This window comes from Panthera onca, chromosome C1, assembly GCF_046562875.1.
Source record: "Panthera onca isolate mPanOnc1 chromosome C1, mPanOnc1 haplotype 2, whole genome shotgun sequence".
Lineage (NCBI taxonomy): Eukaryota > Metazoa > Chordata > Mammalia > Carnivora > Felidae > Panthera > Panthera onca.
The window spans coordinates 30,601,189-30,615,182 of NC_138346.1; positions in this window are offsets into that span (position 1 = coordinate 30,601,189).

Here is a 13,994-nt window from a genome sequence, read left to right on the forward strand (position 1 = left end):
CATTGTACTTATTAAATGCTCATGGAAGCATGACTATGCAGGAGGTGTGCAAGCATATAAGACACTTGGGTCTTGTCTCCTGGGATTACAGGATCTGAAGGCTCCAGAAGTTTCATGCTTCCACAATAGACACCACCTGTCACATGGTGCTCCCTCTTATCTGAGCCCTAACATCGACAAGCTCTCACCCTGAAAGGGGGAGATACGAGGCATAATTGCGTCCTAATCTGTCATTTGCTGCATTGCCCCAGTTAATATTTAGCTACATCTGTCTCAGAGGCAAAGCTTCAGTTAAAATGTAATAAGCCCTCGTTTTTTAGTCTCGCTTTTGTCTGAAGTGAAGTCCAGGTTCCCAGTCGGCGGGGTTGTCTCCCACTCACTCTTTGAACAACGTTTTTCTTGTATTCAATGCATTTGGCTACTCCCTTGCAATCCGTACTTGATATTACCTTTGATGGGTTCCCCGAATCTTTACCGATTTCCATAAAATATCAGCATCTCCTTCACTTTGAACTGTATACCTCTCATCTCTTTCTCAGACACAGACACTAGATCAGGTAGGAGGGAACCTTATGAATGAAAAACAAGTGAGCAAAATGTACCAAGTTCTTTCAAATGTCGCTGGAATCCTCGGCCAGTTTCTCTCTCTACTCTGTTTGGCTTAGGCGTGTGGAGATCCCCCTCAGTCACGCCGATTTTTATACACCGGAGGCATTGGTGCTTCAGAGAGGACCCCGTCAGCCCTTTTCTGCAGAGCAGCGTTCTCCAATGCAACTTTCTGCAAAGAGGGAGGCACCGGTGCTTTTCCCATGCCTAATGAGCATTTGAAGTGTGCCTGGTGTGGCTGCATAACTGAATTTTAAGTTGTACTTTGTTAAACACATTTCCGAACCCCTCAAAAAATACAGATTCCATTGGCGTTCAAGAGCTACCTCATGAGACAGCTCAGCTCTAGATAATCACGTACCAGAGCTGGAGATTTCCCACCGCAGCCCGTAGATGTCCACACCCTTGTGAGTCTCTGAGACAACTGCACTTGTTCACCAAAAAGGGAATCCTAGCATCAGCAGAAGCATCATTTGAAAATGTTTGGTGTCTATTTGGCAAAGAGAGAAGGGCTGGATCATATTATTATCTATCATCCTGTGCTCCGTCTGTGCTCTCTTGGATGACTTTTCCAGAGCGCTCACCAGGAATCAGATACTCCGCAGTGCTCCCCTGGCTCCTGGCCTCAGCTCCAGGCCTCAGTAGAGAGAAGCAGGTTGGGGCAGCAGAAACCTGAGGTCAGGACAGATGGACCCTAGGTCTCTGCTGCCCTCGGGTGTCCTTGAAAGGTCTGTTAACTAATGCAGGACCAGTTTCCTCACCTGTAGAAATGAAGGGGTTAGTTTGAATGACTTCCATCCCTTTACAGGTTAGGATTTTGGCTAGGAATGTTTCCTGACTCCATCCTCCTTCATAAATTTAAAACTGTTTTAGCCCTAATTCCATAGCCACCCTCAGTAATTAAAATTAATAGCCATTTATCCCCCAAGAAGACATTAATGCACGGATGGGGCTTAATTGGATATTCCATTATCACAGTATTTACATTGAGTACCTTTTCTCAAAGAGTGAGTAATAGTGAGTATGTTAGGCATCGTCACATGGCTTTCAGAAGAGATATTTCTGGACAAAGCCTTTTCCTAGACCCTCAAGAAAAAACAAAAACAAGCAAGCAAACAAAATGCCCCCAAACAAGAAACAGATTCCATTTGACAATGACGAAAGCCAAGAACTTATATGTAACTTCATGGCGTTTATAGGTGTTGTGATTGACACATTTTAGGGTTATGATCTGAAATGTCCCACCGTTCAGGAAAATCTTATTCTGAGCTGAAAATTCCCAGTCTCTCACTAAACATATCGATTAATATTCTTGGAACCTTGAGTCTTCCACCCATGTGTGCACATTCTCATGCACACACACCCTATCAGACCCCCATTGATTTACAAGGGATTTTTTTTTTTTTTTTGGTTATTGCTGCTTTCAAATTTGTAACCTGTGACTTATGGTGCCTTAATTAGACATCTACATGTCAGGTGATTGTTACATTATGATGGCAATAGCTGCTAATTTGAGCATGAAAGTCGTGATGGAAAGGCAAGAGTCAGGGAGCTGACCTTTTGCAATTGAGGAGACTTCAGGGTGGGTTAATTCACACCCACCCTAGTCATTAGTTCCCACTCACCTCCTTCATATTTACTCCTACGCAGTTTACTGAGCTGCCAATCAACTTTAGTATCAGGATGGGATCCCTGTTGGGGAAGGAGGCTTGGAATGATGCTTGCTTTCTGCAAGGAAAGATGATTTGTAGAGGCAGTTTCCTTTTCCACCTCCAGACTTGGATTCTATTTGTTTTCTAAATTAAAAAGAGAATGAGTGGTACATGTACATCTTAAAAAAAATGTAAACAGCATAAAATGTATTCGATGAAAACCCAAGCTTCCCATCCACCCAACCCCCCAGTTTTGTAATTGACCACTCCGGTTCACCTCCCCATTGATACAGGTTTTGTATTCAATATTTTTCTAGAGCTGTCGATACTATATGTTTCCAAGTGAAAAGCAAAGACATATTTTATGTTTTTCTGCCCTCTTTTCCTTCTCTCTCTCTCTCTCCTCTCTCTCTCTCTCTCTCTCTCTCCCCCTTAGCAGTAATGATCTTGACAACCATTAGGGGGCAGCTGTGACCAGAAAAGAAAACAACAGGAGAAAATGCAGAACTGAAACCCAAGAGGAAGGGATGGATGCACAAGGAAATGAAAGGAACACTAAGGAGAGACATCAGCAAAAGTAAAAAATGAAAAAGAAAGCAGGAAGATACGAAGGCAGAGCATTATGAAATAAAAGGAAATGGAGAAGGAAATTATATTAAAAAGCGAAAGGAAGTGTAGGTGTAAAGGGAGGGGAAATTTACAAAGGCCAGGGAGTTTTTGAGGGTTTGTTGTTATTCTTTTTTAAGCAAACCTGTAGAACCTGAACTGGCTCAATGCTAGCAGAAAGTGGGAGGTTATCTTTTTCTGAACCGGAAGGCATTTATCATACTAGACTTTACATTCTTAGGACCTGGAGGGTTGAGAGCACCCTCTGTCCCTTGGGGCTTGTGATGTGGGAGGTGAGGGTGGGAAGGAGTACTCCCCCTCCCTTACAGCTTTAGAAGCCTCAGAATGCTTTCAGCCCTCAGCAAGGCAGCAGAATTAGCCTGAATATAAAGGTGCAATTCTATTTCGCAATGCAGCAGAGCTCAGAAATGAGGGAATGGGTTTCTTTTGAAGCTGATGCCATAATCAAAGTGCTTTCAGGTGTAGTTCAGGCAAACCTCCCCTGGTTTCAGCAGGTTAACTTCATTAAAGCTCCTAGCTACTGCTTTAATGTTTTCTAGGCTTTCCCCCTGGGTACATTAGGCAGAAACAAGCCCTCACGGGAGTTCTGTACCCTGATGTTTTGCATTGTGAATGGAATGCAGGGGCAACATTTATGCTGGAATAATATGAAACGGAAAATTACTTCGAGAGCACAATAAATATGATCACTTTTAGCTTTGTCTCCTTTTCCCTTTCTAATCCAAACTTCCCATAAACTAGACAGGAGAAGCTTGAGGAAACCTGTTGTAGGGTCACCAGATAAGACATGGAATGCATGGCCATCCTGTGTTTATTATTTGCTAAATCTGATTCAGAAGACAGAATACTCCCAGGCTGTCCCGAACACCGTGCTCAATGTCACTGAGCAAAATCCAATGAAAACTTTTGTTTTAGAATCAAAGGCACTTCCTCTCAATCTTCTGTCACAGTTGTTAGACTTATATATTTACTAAGGCCCAAGATGGGCAGGGGACTTTTTGGGCACGCTGGGGTTATTAGGGAAAAAGCCCAAGGTGCACTTGCCATAAGGAACCCTTAAACCCTGTGCCAGATGGAGCTGGGGCTTTCTCAAGGGGGCACTGGAGTTTTGATGAATTGCAGTCAGTCGCAATATGAGCTATCTGAAACAGTGGTCATTTTGCAGAATTTGGGCTTTTCTCTGTTGCCTAAAGTCACAAGCTGTCTGTAATCCTCCCTTCCGTTTTTTCTTTGACACAGAGCCCTGAAGTTTAGTATCTAAGCAGCTTTAAAAAAATCATACAGGAAATTTGGCCAAACAAAAAACCCTCTCTGACCAGAAGCAGTTTGCTTCCTTTAAACAAGTCCCCCAAAGTTAAATTACAAAGCAAGTTTGTCTCTTTATTAGAATTTGGCTAAGAGCTAGGATGTAAAAACACTTCCCATTTGATTTCCCATTTGATTTGATCATAATTTAGAAGAAGTAAATGTAATTTTTGACCTTTCAACACATCTGGAAGTATGCCTGTAGCTATACCCGACTGACAGTATTATCACAAAGACTGAGGCTTCTTCAACACTGAGCCCCTCTAGCCCTTAGAAAAGGGGAGAGTGGCACTTCAGGGGTGAGGAGTATTCTAGGACAAGTCAGCCCAGTAACATTAATAATTAGGTTGACAATGTAAGACAGACATGTCAGAGGGAACTCACTCAGGTCCCTGAACTGGGTCAGGACACTTAGTTCCCGGTTCTAGTTTTTCCACTGAGCTGTGAGTGCCTTGTGTCACAAGATCCGTTTGCCTCTTTGTGATTCTGTTTCCTCACCCATACAAGGCATGTGGTTATTCCAAAGTAATGGCCCTATCAAATTATTCAGGCAAATCTGCACTTGATATAAAGCAGAGTCAGTTTAGAGCCCTCACTGATTCAAAAAGTATTTATTGAGCACGTAGTGTATGCCAAGCTTTGCATGGGGGGCAATAATAGTAAGTATTCAGTGAAGACAAGTATTCTCCTAGTGGGAGAGACAGATAACACCCAAGTCCACAATGAGCAGGATCACTTCAGAAGGTGGTTGTGAGTTTTGAAAAGGAAAACAAAGTAAGATAATGTGATAGCGAAAAACCAGCAGACAGGAAATCGGGGTTAGCCCTTCCACTAACCAAGGCTCTGCCATAAGCAAGTGACCTGACTCAGGCTCACTCTCTCATCCTTAAGACAGGGACTTGTTCTATACTGGTACCTTTCAAACTTCAGGATGAGATCCATTAGTAAGTTACAAAATCAACTTAGCAGTTTGTGATCAACTTTAAAAAAATGCAATAGATCCAAATAAAATCAGAGTGTACATGGTTCATGAAACTTTATATATATATATATATGTATATATTGATTTTACTTATTATTGAATAAACAGTAGCATTTGCTCATCAGAGAAATCTCAGTGTTTAACCCAGTTTCAGGCACACGATTGGTGCTTGGTGAATGTTTTTTGAATTAATGAAAACATGAGATTTATGCACCAGGTCTTAAAGTAAATACAGCAACTTAATATGAATAAGCAAATAACTTACCAAAGTATCAAAATCATTTATTATATTTCCCCAAATGCCATTACAAACCAAAGTCAAAATTATATTGCCCTTGTGATGCTAAGAGCTGTCTTTTCTTAGAATTCTCAGAAACTCTGTTAAGATTTAAAAAAAAAGAGCTTAACGTGTTCTTCTCTCGAGTCGAGTAAACTGCCTTCTTCCCACTTATAACTGTAATTCAATAAGGCTTTAGAATGTTTAAAGAAAGAAAAGCATTAGTGGGGAAATTTTTTTATTTCTTGTCCTTGGGGATCTGGATAATTCTGCCTTCCTAAAACTGGACTTGTGAGTTTTCATTTCTTAAGACAGCTTTTTCAAAGCAGTAGTCATCTTACTGTAACCCAGATTTTTTCTCTTCGTTATGGCTTAAATGGTAAGTTTCTGAGTGTCAGAATCATTTTTTAAAATTACACATTTGATTAGAAATAGATGACCCAAGTCTTCCTTCCTTCCCTGCCTGGATCCCTTGTTGACGTCCATTGGGACGGGAGAACCAGACCGAGGCGATCCCATTGAGGAATCAATGATACATCATCCTTAAGAAAGGCAAGAGTCAATGGACCCCGCTCAAGGCCCAACGCACATACCCGTGAGTTAATTTTCAAGTCCATTTCCTTAATTGCCTGAAAATCCATGGCCGGGCAAATTGACTCAGAGTTTAGGATTGCTACACCCAACCTTCTGTATCTGTCCCCTCCTGCCTTCCCCAAAGCAAAGCAGACACACATATACAAAGAAGAAACATCAGCATCCCAGTACCTCAGTCACATTGCAACTGCTTGCCCAGCTCAGGACAACTCAACGGTCAGGGTTGTTTCTATTATGGGCATCTTGGTTCAGGCAAAAATGTGCTCTTGAGCTATGGCATAAAAAAAATCACATGTTTGTAAGTCCAAGTGTATTATATATAATAGCACAGAAGGCACTGCATGAAGAAAGCACATCTTTTTGAAGTGAATAAGCATCGCACGGTTGATCTGTCTTATAGGTGTAGATTGATCTGGAACTTACTAAAGTATATTTGCTTGGAATCAGTTCTGAAGTCATAGTTTAAGCCAAAATGTATAAAAACCACGAAAGGCTTTTGCACCATTTTACGGTTTTTATTTGTGTTATTTTTATTGTTATTATTGCTCCTGTTACTAATGATGAATTTTCCCAGGCCAGAGACATTCAATGTATTCACATTGCTTTTCTTTTCTTTTTTTCTTTTTTTTGCATTGCCAAATACAAGTTATATCAAATCCAAACCCATCCCACGTATTTCTCTAATTCTAGCTTTTGTAGATTTTCTCCTTGTGGAATGTCTCATAGAATCATTTTAACAATGAGACTCTGGTAAAAAAAAAATATGCTAAGGCTCATAATCCTTTTTTTTTTTTTTTTTTTTTTTTTTTTTTGTAGCTGAAGTTAACCGTGCTCATCATTTTGGGACTCGACACCCAACCGACACTGAGAAATGGCAGCTTTCAGTTAAACAAACGCAAAGCTGTATTTAGGCTCTCTTGCAACATTGTGATGAGAAGAAATGAAAGCGTCTTCGGCTGCTATTTTTAAAATACTCACCAGGGCAATTCCATCAGAAATACGATACCTTACGATATAGCTTTTATATTTTGAGCCTTTCTTTTCAAGAGTAACATGTGGGAGAAACCCCAGATCCAATGAAACCGATTTAAAAAAGTCGATTTGAACAAATGCTGCTGTGCTGTTAGAGTTATTCAAAAAAATTCTCAGACTCTTAAAACATGGTGGCAGGAGGATCATTTAGAGAGGAGGGGGGTGCTTACCGTCAATGGAAGGAGTGTCAAAGTCTGGGATCCTCACAAAATGTTTCAGACAAGACCCTTTACCTTTTGCTAATTGCAAAATAAACATAGGTCCCCTGCTCCAGAGTTGTGTAGACAGTCTTTCTGCCTATAGGTACAGGGATGTCGGCTTATTCACCACACAAAGAGTTGTTGGCTGAGGAGGAAATTAAACTCTAAACTCCTGGAAACAAGTACTGTACTTTCACCACAGGGCAGTGTGCAGACTTCAAACCCCAGCTCTCCCAACCTCACGTGGTGTGTTTACTCATGTGCCTGCAAAAGAACTTGGTAACAGATCCCTCCCCCAAATCTTGCAATAGACCACAAACCAGCATCAGCTGGCCGAACTGGGGTCTGTCACGAGGATGCTGATTGAAAAAAAATCCTGCTGATTGAAAAGTATTTTTCACCACTGTAGTAAAAACCTGTCCCCCTACAATAGCATTTCCTAAGCACCCAATTGCTTCTGGGGGTAGCTGGGACTGTGCAGAGAGATAGCGCCTCCTTCCATCTATCTATGAGTGCAGATCACACGGGTAGCCTGTGAGCAAGAGAGGGAAAGACCCAGGCATGACATGCATAAATGCAGTAAGACTTCCGCTCCCGAGTGAGTGGTAAACTTGTTTATTGTTGGTGTGGCAGGCTCTCTCCGGGAACAAGCAGATGGGGCGGCTTAGGTGGGAAGAGCTACCGAATGTTCTTTCTACTCGCTCTGATGGGAACTAAGTTAAATAAACCAATTCCTATCTAAATGGGGACAAGTTGCCATTGTTTGTCATGTAACATTCTCAAAGAGAGAAATAGCTCAAATATCTCTTTGTCGGTATCTTGTTGCTTAAAAAAAAAAAAAATCACAGCGTTTAGCCCAAGGAGGGGCACGGTAAAGCAGAAAGAGCATTCTTTTAAGGGATAGGAAGTCTACTTTCTATCACTCGGCAGCTCTGCAAGCAAGGGGTGCTCGATGCGCTGGGTTTCTGTTTCTTCCTGTATAAAATGAGGGGGTTGGAATAGATAGGTCTCCCTGGAAGATTAGTCTTTCTTCTACTGCCTGGTCCTCTGAAGCGTCAGTTCACCGGACATTTGTATCCACAGCCCTCTCTCAATGTGTGTTCTTTCGGAGGTGGTTAGCCGTACATGATTTCGAATGCTCATCCGTACTTTAGAAGAAAGAGCCTGGCGATTGATAGGTTAGCGCCCTTTGCCCCAAAGCAGCAGGGTTAGGTACAGGGGCAGGAATGCAAACATCATAGAGGTCAAAGGTCATGACCTTTTGGGGGTCGAAACCAAGACAGTTGCATACCTCAGTGGCACTAGAGTCTTGATTTGGGCCGGTCACAAGGTACTTTTCCGCTAGAGTATTTTGTCACCAGCTGCGGGTAGAGGTGCTCAGCATTGGGAGAGGCTGGGCGGCGAATCAGAGCTCAGGCCGGAGTTCCTTAAGCGACTGTAGAAGGACAACTTGGCAAACTGAAAAGTGAAGGCCCTGCTGCACATCAGCATTGTTTTGGAGATAATTTAGAAGGGTCAGTGTGTGCTAACAGACTTGGGCTGCTTCCCTGAAATATAGGGAGCTTAACCAGTGGTACGGAATCATGGACCAGCGATAAGGCACAGTGCAGGGCTGGGAGAGGCACATGTAGACATATGACTTCGAAAATGCTCATCTGTACATGGCCCCTTTGAGGCAGGAGGAAGGTCCTGAAGAGTATAAAGAAATCATGGTACTTTCGGAAGACAGAAGAAAATGTGGTGGTCGTGTGAGGGTGAGATTGTTCGACAGATGTGGATGGTGGTACCCTGCAGCCGGCTTCCATTTGACGGAGTCGCGAAAGTGATTTTACTTAGTGCTGAAAACAAATAAACAACAACAACAACAACGACAACAAAACCCCCCAGAATGGAACACACATACACACACTGAAAAATCTTGGAAGTGTCACCCTGGGGCTCATCTCTCAAGGATAAGTCAATAGAAAAGTAATTTGTATGTAAACAAAGGTTGTGAAGGAGACGTATCTCTTTAGCCTAAGAAGGTACAAAAACCTTGCTAGCAGGGAGAATATGAGTCTCAGCTATACACTTAGGGAAATCTATTGGCAGAAGATAAACTTTTGCAGTGTGAGATACCTGCTCTATTTAAAATGTGACCATAAGTGAAGGAATTCAGAGAGGAAGCGAAAGCAATCTGCCTCTTCAAGTCAAGCCCACACTATGTCTTTCTTCCACAAGGACTCGAGACTTTCCTGTTACCTTAACCAACAGAGGAAATGGGAACAGGCAAGAACGTGTATCCCTCGTGCCCCCAGAGATTTCCAAGGCATAAGAGGAGGCTTTGGGAAGCACTACAGCCTGGGAATGAAGGGGAAGTAGGGAATTTGGGAGGGCAAAGAAGACCCAGCCCCGTGTGTGTGTGTGTGTGTGTGTGTGTGTGTGTGTGAGAGAGAGAGAGAGAGAGAAATGAAGAGGGAGGTAAGGAGTGATGGGTGTGGCATAAAGAAAGGATAAGAAATTCTCTGAAGGACACTAAGGGCTTCCTGAAGAAACAGCAGTGAGGTTATGCCCCCAAAATCTGGACAGTGGAATTCTATGATACTGTATAGTTGGAATAAGCAGGTTAGCTCCTCTGTGGGACCCTTCCCCAAAGTTTGCCACTGAGATAGGTTGTACCGTTGGTCCCAATTATTCACCCTATTAACTGCAAAAGGATGAGGCATTGCTCCTTTGTTCTGCGGGGTGCGGTGCTTTCTCTAAGGTATAGTGTATGTCTCCTCCCCTTTAATGTCAGACTTGGCCATGTAAGGTGCTTTGGCCATTGGAGTCTGAGTGGAAGTGACGTGTATAACTTGCAAACAGAAGAGCCGTTGTGTGGTTCGGCCACTGCCCTTTGCCTCTGCCGGGAGAATGGCATGTACCAGCCAAGGGTTGCCCCATCAGCCTGGATGCCAGCATGTGGAGGAAACGAGGAGCGGAGCTGAGCGGTGAGCCATGCTGACGTGTGCCGAGAGTGAGACACAGACCTTTGCAGTGAAGTCACTGAGATCCCGGGGTTATGACACCATAATCCTGTGGATGCAGATTATGCAAACCCACTTTACATTATATGGATGCTCGCAGTGATCCTGGAACCACGTGATAGATGCGATGGGACTTAGACCATTCTGAGCGGGGTGTGACCTTGCCAGAGGGAGGTGTCCTTGGCCCTGTGGCATGGGTAGGGAGATCAGGGGAAGTCTCTGACGATCACCTGACCAGTTAAACTGTCACATCAACGTTCCTGCCTGTGTTTCCTCTCCCCACAGGAGAGCTGCAGTCACCCTTTGGGGGGCCAAGAGAATGACTCTGTGACTTATTCACAAAATCCTTAAAGAGGAAATAACTGAAGGAACTGACCCAGAAAGGGGGAAGTTTGGGGCAGAGGGATTCCGTGGACAGGGTGCAGGAAATTCCACTGAATCAGTGCGGGTGACCATGAGATGAGCAGTTTTATTCTGGAGGTGGGCGTGCAGGGAGAGGGAGCTGGGGTTCAGAGAACAAAGACCCTTGCTTTTTCCAGGAACCTTAAAAGGGAGAAAAACTGAAAGAGAAGCTAGACATGCCTCCGGTATTGCTACTGAGAGTAAAAAGTGCCATCTGATAGTGGCAGCGGGAACTTACCGGGGTTCCTTGTGACAGAATCCTCCCACAGACACACTTTTCTCCACTCAGTGGAAAACTCACCAAGCTTCACACCACCTATGAGGGCTTCTCCTGAACCATTTCATGAGGGAATTTTGTGCAGTTTCTTAGTAATTTGCTGTAGAGCTGAAGTAGGAATCTCTCTCCGTTTCACTGGACAGGATATGACAGAAGCTATATTGGGTGGGAGGTAGGCCTAGACGACCTCTCAAACTCTTCCAACTCCAACAGATTAATATTTATTATCCAGGGCTATAACTTATGACATTAAAATGTCAAAATTGACTTCATTAGGGCAAACAAGTAGAATTGAAACTGCGATGCAAACATACCATTTTATCATCTCTGTAAGCCACATCAAATTATTTATAGGAATGAAGCAGGGTATAAATAAGTGAATGAATGAATAAAATGTGACGTTGCCACCTAATGCCCCTTTCAGACTAACACGAGTGAACACTAGCAAGTTGTGAGAGGTGCAGGACCACGGAAACGGAACCTTCTTCCATCATGGGGAAAATGCTAATAGATTTGGGCGAGGAAGGAAAAGGACTGGTGGTTGTGTGTGAGGTTCATGAGTTCCAACACTTCCACAAAATGCTGGAAATGGTTCAAAAGGAAAGTGAACCATTAGGTGGTTCCCAGCAGGCACTGGTGCATTCCAACAAGAGACGTGCCATTGCTGTGGGTTTACGTTAATTTCTTTTTCATCCCCAGTGTTCATTTTAGTCTCCTGAGGGGAGTTCCCCCCAGTGTGACAAATTTTCCAATTTTGTAATGGAAGCCAGGAGAAAATGGAATTCTCTTTATAGAAATCCATTCTGTAGCCAACTTTCTTGAGGGGCATCTATCGCTGAAAGCAATTTCTCTCATCCAGTAGAGGCGGCTGAGGTGTTTAGGGCCGGCTAAGTGGATCTCTGACAATTTGCTCCTAGAGCTTGTGGGAGATTTAACAGCAAGGCCTTGTGGGGAAATGCGTTGAGACCTACCCTGTCCAGGCCATTCTCTAGCCGCTCTGAGTTCTGTTTTCAGAACAGCAATTTCACAACGGAGTCGGCAGGATGTGGGGAGGCGTAGCTGGGAATCACTTCAACACCCCAAGGCACGAGGTCAATTACCTTTTATATATCTTCAGCATGCGTTGGAATCTGCCTGGTAACCTGCACGCCTCAGCGAGGTAAACGGAAGACAAGTCAACAGACAAGCGTGGTGTCACAGTACGTCTCTGTCGCAGATCGGAATGGCCACAGAGGGTTTGTAAGAAAGGGGAAGGGATTGTCTCATAAGGACTAGAACTCACGTCTGGCTGGCTCCTTGCCCTGGCTTACATTCCAATATTGCCTCTTTGGGGGCACATTTGTGATTATGTAATGGCAAAACAAAGCGTTTGGTTGTAAATTAAATCCGTTTTATACTACGTAGTGACTTGCGTGCAGTTTATACCGCCGGGCTTTGATGCATTCCAATGTGGGAAAGGTGCTCTTGAAGCTTAACAACTGGCTCTTCTCCATCTGTTCATGTTCCCCATTTGACTCATCCCTCCTCTGTAAATACTCTCTGACTTGTTAGCACGTTGAACAAATTTCAAAGCTCTATGAATGAAGTGCGTGTAGATCAGAAGTTACCTTGTGGGAGCCTCGGAGGACTTACAAACTTGCCTTACCGTGAGGATCGTTCCATCCATTTGACGCTCATGAACAACTGTTTCTCATGGAAGCACAGGGATGCAAATAAAGATCAGATGAGGGCTAGTGGGGAAGGAAGTTGGCGAAAAAGTAAACATTTGTGTCCAGACGGAGAGAGCAAAAAACCTACCATTGGGACATGATAAAGAAAAATAAATGTTCACGGAGGTAACTAGACAGAAAAGGCATTGACAAGCACAAGAAGAAGAGCTCTGTGGTTCTTAACCTTGATGGGTGTCCATGGTCTCCTCTCTCTGGTTTTCATAACAGCTTCCCAGAACACCATCTGTGACTTGCTGTGGTGGCGACACACCATCGTGGGCCTTCCTGATCATGCCACCTGCTGCCCAACCCCACAGGACAGTGATTCCGTGTGGAGAAACAAGCACCCGATTTCACAGGCAGAACAATTGGGAAAACTACGAGGTGCACCTTGTGTAGCCGAGGAGAGCTGTAGGATTCTGTATCTGTACACCCATAGTTGAATGAGTACTAACAGGAAGATTTCACTCTTAATAATGCCAGCTTACATTTTTTTTTGAGTATTTGCTATGATTTGGGCACCGTTCTATCTGCTCTCCTGGCACAAATCAATTTAATTTTCATGACCATGAGGTAGGCTTATTTTTTTCCGCCATTTTTACAGATAAGGAGAATGAGACACGGAGAGGCAATAATTAGCCCAAAGTCACACAATATATAATGATTTGAACTCAGGCCATCTGGAATCAGAGTTGGAGTTCATCATCATGCACCCAGGTATACATATACCCCAATCCAGTCAACAAAAATCCTGTGAGTTAAAGCACACACACACACACACACACACACACACACACACCAATGACACTCAAATGTTTTGACTGGCCTAACCAGACTGATGTCAGAATAAGAAAGTCATACTTTTGTGCCTTAGCTTTCCCTTAAATCCAGTGAGCAGTATGTCACAGCCAATACTGGTTAGTAAGTTCAAGATCCCACTATGTATCAGGCAGTGTGCTATACTTTCAGAGGTTCCAACCTTTTCCCCGAAGAGCTTTCAATCTGCTCATGGGACAGCACTGACCCTAGTGAGAATGATATGATGCAAATGGAGAGAATGAGATGAGAAGGGAGACTTCAGTTGGGGTGCGCAGAAGAGAGGGGGAAACCCAAGCACAGGAACTAACATCAGGAGAACAGTTATTGGTTACGCTGTGGATTAAATGATAAGGAGCAGGAAGAGAGAATAGATGCTAAACTTCTGATGATGCCTGACTTGCAAGGAGGCCGACTATGTTCTCTTTAAAAAGCATAGTCATCTCAAATCACCTTTTCTTGGGGCGCCTGGGTGGCTCGGTCAGTTAAGCGTCCGACTTCGGCTCAGGT